At 41.4% G+C, this 6,950-nt stretch overlaps 1 long non-coding RNA gene across 1 annotated transcript; it reads right to left on the bottom strand.

Annotated features, from left to right (window-relative positions):
• Positions 1–402: 402 nt before the first annotated feature.
• LOC147155444 (uncharacterized) lies at positions 403–5,546 on the bottom strand. Its single transcript, XR_015092331.1, has 4 exons — positions 5,003–5,546; positions 2,824–3,103; positions 1,230–1,405; positions 403–917 (listed from the first exon to the last, which is right to left on the bottom strand). It is a non-coding gene; the product is annotated as an uncharacterized LOC147155444 (long non-coding RNA).
• Between the last annotated feature and the right edge of the window lie 1,404 nt (positions 5,547–6,950).

Genomic DNA, 6,950 nt, shown 5'->3' on the forward strand with positions numbered 1-6,950 from the left:
ATGAGTCAATTATCTAACATTTATGTTCTATTTTGCCTTGCAACTTAAACAAACAACCTTTAGTGGAGTTGGGCCAGTGTCTTTAGGATTCTTTAAGACCTACCGCAATCAAGTTTGAAACCATGTTGTAACTTGTGCATTATCATACTGAAGAAGTGTCTGTTAACCCCTTCTCCAATGGCCACATCTCCTAAAAACACACGCAATCACATCCATCTTTCAGGTCATGGGTTTTCTGGCCTTCAAATTTGTATTTTTCATGTTTTCATATGTTCATGTGGGATTGCTGTTGTTACAGCATTGTACTCCCACAATAAAAATATTCATGCAACATGCAACATGGAGCACTTTCGTGTCATTACATATTTTGAATGACTGCCGTAGCCACAGTACAGTGATGCGAAGATAACTGTCCTTCTGGCAGCACTTGTACGACGCCTTCAGCCACATCTCCATGCAAATGCATCAGTTTCCAGGGAGATAGGCTACTCAAGCTAGCTGTCTTAGCGGTTGTTCATAGAAAGCTTTAAGTGTGAACTTAAAAAAGAAAAGAAAAAAAAATAAGTTTAACAAGTACATTACTACATTATTGTAATTTTGGTGCTCATGCGCACTAACATGCTACTTATCTGCACCCCTGCAAATATATAAAAAGCAAAACATGTTACGAATACAATACTCAAAAACAACATGTTTGAATTGAGGTTTGTTTACAGCACCTTTTAGTTTAGCTTGAAATGGTTTGGCCCAATCTATATTGGGAGTCTTGTAAAAAGTGAGGATTCTGGCTTCCTGGTCCATTACGTCTTCTCCAATGTCTATTATTATTTTTAGGTATGGCTTATCTTCATTGGTTTGCAGACACTGCCTTCTGTACTGGTCAGCTGCTAATTCCGGATCCACTACGTTTTGCCATGCTGTAGTAACACACAAAAAATAGAAGAAAACAACTGTTTATTATAATTGAAGTTGTAATTTAAAAAGTAATGAATTGCACAACATTCACTACTCTACAAATTGTGCCTATAACCAATTTGTAGAATAAACAAAGACATATGCAAGTCTATGACAAACTCAATAATTGTAATTCGATTTTTGGTGAGATGGAAAAAAAATTACAGCACTGTAATGAATATTGGCATTTTAACATCTTTCAATGTGATTGTTTTTCTTAACTTTCACCAAACATGTCATTATTTATTCATAATTTTTTTTAGACAAATACTAACGCATCTCATCCATTTCATCAGGTCTGGACTGTAAAAGGGTATTGTCTGTTGAGAGGGTCGCTGTTGATGTCGTTATATCAGGTGATGAGCAGATAACTGATGCACCAGTGCTGCTTTGAGTCATGTGGTCACTCGGCATATATGATTGTGCAGAAGTGGAGCTACCACATGGAAATCTTGAAAAAGATTGAATGAACACACGTTTTAGCACACATATTAAGAAAAAAAAAAAACATTTTATACAGTTTGATTATCACACTTGCATCATACAAAAAAGAAAACTCATACACAGTGGTCATGTGTCAAATTATGTACAATTTTATATCTTGAAAATGTACCTGACGATTTACATGAAGAAATTTACGCTTTATTTTTATTTATTATTTTTTTTCTTAAAGAGCTCAGTATTGTTCATTCGGAAATGTCATCATCATTGCTCTTTATTTATTTTTATTTATTTTTATTTTTTTATTTTTTTGTGTGTGTGTGTGGGTGAGAATGTGTATGTGCGTGCGTGCGTGCGTGTATTTGTTAGCTCACCAAAAAAACCTATTAGAAAAAATCTCATACCGTTCACCTAAACCGAACACCGCCGTCAGGAGACCCGAGGGGACCAAAGAAAACCAAGGAAGGTGAAATCCAGCACCGACCAGGCACCACCCACCAGAACTCCTCCCCAACCCAAGAAACATCCAGACCCCAACAAATCCAAAAAACATAAAATCAGGGAGGCCTCAAGAGACCGAAGGAGAGACCGAGAAAAGGAAGGAAGGACAGACGAAGCCGAGTGAGATCCACAGACACCAGCCTCCACCGATTCAATGACCTGAGGAGGAAACAGATTGTGTCTGAGTTTCGGTAGATGCTGGTGTGGTGGATCTGGCATGCTTGAAAATCTCCACCAAAGAGGGGAGCCGTCGACCCCTGCCGGAACAGAGCAAGCGCAACACCTCAGGGCCCCCCAGGCCGCGGCAGCGCCAAAGGACGACCCCCGGGCCCCGCCAGGGCCACCGGCCGAAGAGCAATCCCAGGAGCAGGAGCGCCCCCCGCCCCAACACGGCCCGCGCCCCTGACCCAACGCAGCAGAACGGGGCACTGCAGGCCCGCCAGGCACCCCACCGGCCCCCAACCCCCGCACCCCCCGCCCCCCATCCACCCCCGCCACCCACCCCAACCCAGCCCCAGCCGCCCCCAGGTCCCCAATCCCCCAGACACCCCACCACCCCCACCACCCCCACCACCGCCCCCCCCCAACAAAGCCCCCCCCCCCCGACCCCACCCCACCCCGCCGTGTGGAGGGACGGAACACCGGGGGCAGAAGGAGGAGATGGGGGCACCGGAGGGCGGCCGACACCCCCGAACCCCAGGCCCAGCGGGGGAAGGCCCCGGTCGTCACCCCAGCGTTCTTTGTTAAAGTTAACCCCTGTTACTGAGTCCGCCAGCTCGCCGACTGGCGAACTCTACCTCTAACTCTAACTCTAAGGGGAAATTTACGCTTTACATTTCAAGCACCATTATAAGTAATAAATTAATTGTAGTATTTTGTGCATATTCTCATGCAGTTTTGATATCTCTAAATTTACGTCTGTCATACCTGTCACCACATGAACTTGCATGGTATGCAACAATTTCCGCAGGAAATATATTTCCACAAATTGGACAGGAGTCCTAAAAGTACCAAGCATATAGAGACATGGTTTCATAAAGTAGAAGTAACATAACTGTTGAATACAATATAGAACAAAGTATAGCAGATCATGACATTTGAATAAACACACTACTGTTACACAAATACACGGATTGCTTACCTCACTAATTACTTCTAAATCATGTTCTGCTGTCGGGACCGTTTCGTCTTCACAATCATCCTTCGTCTATGGAAAATATGGAATCAAATGAATAGAATTTTCATAAGACAAACTTGACAGTTCCACCGAAAAAGCCAAATGTTCATAGACAGGTGCCTGTGACAGGAGTTTAAAAAAGAAGTAATTTGACAAAAAAATTGCTATGCTTAAAATTACTTTTATCTGTTAACCCTGTGATTTTTAACAAGTGTGCGGTGAGAAATCGTCAGGTTTTCTAGTGGAAAATAATCAAATGTCAATTACTAGTTAATAAAAAAAAAAGTATAATTTTTTATTGATTTATAGCAACCAGCACGTATAGTAGCAGATATGGGCAACATGCCACGGACTTCCAACTTCTGTAACGCTGTTTACGGTTACTGTTGTGACATATAGGTTGTGCCCCAATAATTGCACTTCCACCCTTGTGCCCCTCAATTGAACGTTGCCGTTGATAGGTGTGAGTGGAGTGTGTAGGCCAGGGTGTCTCAGTTCTCCAAAGCACTTCGGAGAACTGAAACACCCTACACACGAAAACAGCATAGGTGTCTGACTTACTCAATGCTGACTGAAAAAGAAGTGGGTATACTCAGTATACCCGCGTATACCCTGGACTTCACCACTGGGTGTTATCAAGGGCTTAAAGTTAAAAAAAAAATCCTGAGCCTGAACTTTTCCAGGGAGCGGTGGTGCAGTGTCCAACATGCCGATTCGTTGTTCGACCGGCATCAAGCCATTACTATTTGATTTGTCGCCGTGGATGGACTGGGCATTTGGGAAACTCATTAAATTCCCAATTGGCCAGTCCTCCCCAAGCGTCAGGTCATCTCTTTCATTATCCATTTATATTATGTATGGTACAGTATAGCATCCCCTCTTGTCCTGCAGCTATCAAATATTTAGGTGTTCAAACATCATACGGAAAATTCTATTGAATAATCAGGTATTTGGATTAAAAATAAATATTTTCGCACGGTGAAAGAACAATTATGAATAAAGAAGACAATAAAAATATATTCCCACTTACTAATGATCGACCAACTTTCATTTCTAGATAATCAACTTTTTTGTTTTACTTAAATTTAACTTAACAGCACATTATTTTCCTCTAGAAAGTTTGGGAGATTTTACAAAAATCTCTCCCCATGGATTGAACTTCCGTTAAATATTAGGACACTTTCATCTCTACCCACTCTTAAAACACACTTACTTACCTACTTTTTTTTCATTTAATTGACTTATTCATTTACCCGCTTAAGATAATTATTGATTTTTTTGGTGATATTTTTGTTTTACCTCTCTTTACACACTTTTATATCCGCTGTCGCACACACTTGTTTTTCCCACGGACTCTTAGAAACAACCCCCAAACACTTCACCTTGCCAGCGCTTCTGCAGAGCGTGAGAGCGTGCAAACGCCTGACGTCACGCTCAAGGAGAAACCTTACGTTTCCGTCCCGAAACCGTCATCATTATTTGACAAAACATGAAAATAGGGGCAACAGCCATTGTGCCACAGTAGTGCCTCCTGTCCTTTAACATTTTTCTTAAGCATGTGTGGGTGATAAATATGGTTGTTTTAACACTCCAAAATTTGACATGCGCCTTTAAGTTACGTGAACTTCCTGCCACGCATATTCAGCCAACATTCAGCCAGTCACGAATGTACGTATGGATGTAGGCCGTGTGCCTCACAATGAACTGAAATAATAAGTAGAGCCATTATCATTGGCCAGTAAAGGAGTAGTCAAATACAACAAAAATCAAACCAAGTGCAGAGTAGACTGAGCTTTGCACTATATTAGAGCTGGGTACGAAAAGATAGCCCTTAGACTACAAAGATAAAGGGAAAAAATGCTACCACAGCTGAGCAAATGTAATAATTTGATTTTATCTATTAGGGAAACATTTGTAAAGACAACTTACATGAGCTCTACAGGACTCAATGTGGACCTGGATCAGGGGCAATGGAACCATCTGGCCACAGGTCATGCATCCATTTTTGGGCATTTTGTTGAACTCAGCAGCATCATACGGCAATGGGGTAGTATCTATTTCTTCTTGAAGAGGGACAATGTACAGCACATTTTTCCCATTGTTCGAAGCAGTTTTGAGAGATTTGGCAGTGTATCTTTGTGAACCTTGAGCCACAGGATTTAATCTTCTTTGTCCACCGCCTCCTTAAAAAGTAAGAAAAACAAACAAAGAAACTGTCATGTCTGGGAAGATCTGGTTTTGGTTGAGGGTCCCGATTGGTCCTGAGTGGGTTCCAGCCTTTCCGCGGGTTGACCAATCCGGGCCCTCGGCCACTTGTGCCTGGCCCCAGGTGTGGCGAGTTACCCAATTAGTGTGGGTGTATTTAGTTCCCGGGTGGTGATCAGTCGGCGTGCGATCATTGCCGCTTGTCACGGTCACCACCGGAGTTCTGGCTGTCAGTTTGATTTTGTAACTTTTCAGTTTGTTGTTTAGTTAGCATTAACCAGTACCCTGGTTAGTGTTTTCTGAAAAATAAAGCACGCCAGTCTCGCTCCTGCTGTGGTTCTCCAGCCTCCCTGCATTTTGGGTCCTCCACTTCACACGCCGACAGACACCACGCCGCTCCGTGACCACACCGTAACAGAAACTATACAAATTTGAAGGGCTTTCATCAACAAACAAAATTCGTTGGTGTATGCACATAATTATAATAAAGACAATTACTATGATGGTTAAATTTGCAGCTTGTAACAGCATTCCAGACATTAATAAATAAAATGTTACACTCACAATTAATTCAACTACGCAAAGTTGCAATAATACTAGGAAACCATTCTGTGGCATTAGTAGGCATAATTTAGAAGTATTAAATTGATCAACAAAATTAAAAAAAGAGGTATGTACCTGAAAGGGGGGGATTCTTAAAGATTATGAGTTTCTGCTGAGGCCTTGTGACAAATATGTCATGTTTTGTAACTTTCAGTGTTTTCATTGACAATTGTGATGCTACGTCAAAATGGCAGTCATATACTGCATATGGTTTGGAGTCAGATTTATCCCACTGGGAGTGACCCAGTTCTGGCCTAAAAGCGTTAGAGGCAAATGTAAACAGCAAAGATTGCTGATTACAGTAATTTATTTGTTCTGGTTAATACAGTCATTCCAAAACACATTGTGTCACGTGAACATATTATATCATGTATTTACTGTGCGTTTTCCTTGAACGCTTTGAGGTCGGAACTGACAATCTAAGTGGGATAAATCCGATTTTCCACTTTCCTCAAGTGCAGAAATTATCGTTGGTGAAATGAAGCTTTCCACTCGTTGAAAAGTATTAGACTTTGGATCGTCGTAATTTGATTTGTGAGGATTGTTTTGTTTTGAGAATGTGAAAAACTATAATTTTAACAATATGCCTGCTTTGTATGCTTGTCACGTTGTTGTCACGGTGTTACATTGTGGAAATATAAGAGATGCCAGAACTTCGGAATTGTCAATTTGAGTTCGTAAACGGAGAAAGTTGTGAGCAAGCATGTGTGTTCCTGTTTTGCGTACAGTAGCTTTGTTTTAGCTGTTAAAAAACACGAGTTAACTGACTAATGTTTACATTACACGTGGCAGTGTGTTAGCGCACCAAACAGGACATCGTGTACCATTACATCAAACACACATGACAACCTGTGTGTGCTCAGGCTATCTTACTGACACGAATGTACCAATGGATTCAGGCATCATCCGCAACGTGCTTTTCTTTTTATATATCACATTTGATAATGCAATTAATTGTCCATGTAGTCATGATTAACCAACTTATCTTAATTTGCAACAACTGGCAGCGTTGAACCTGAACAAGTTAAACGAACAAAAGCCCATTAATGCATGTATATTGCTGCCCGAT

Source organism: Leptonotus elevatus, chromosome 22 (genome assembly GCF_054856555.1).
Source record: "Leptonotus elevatus isolate MCC_2025b chromosome 22, RoL_Lele_1.0, whole genome shotgun sequence".
Classification (NCBI taxonomy): Eukaryota; Metazoa; Chordata; class Actinopteri; order Syngnathiformes; family Syngnathidae; genus Leptonotus; species Leptonotus elevatus.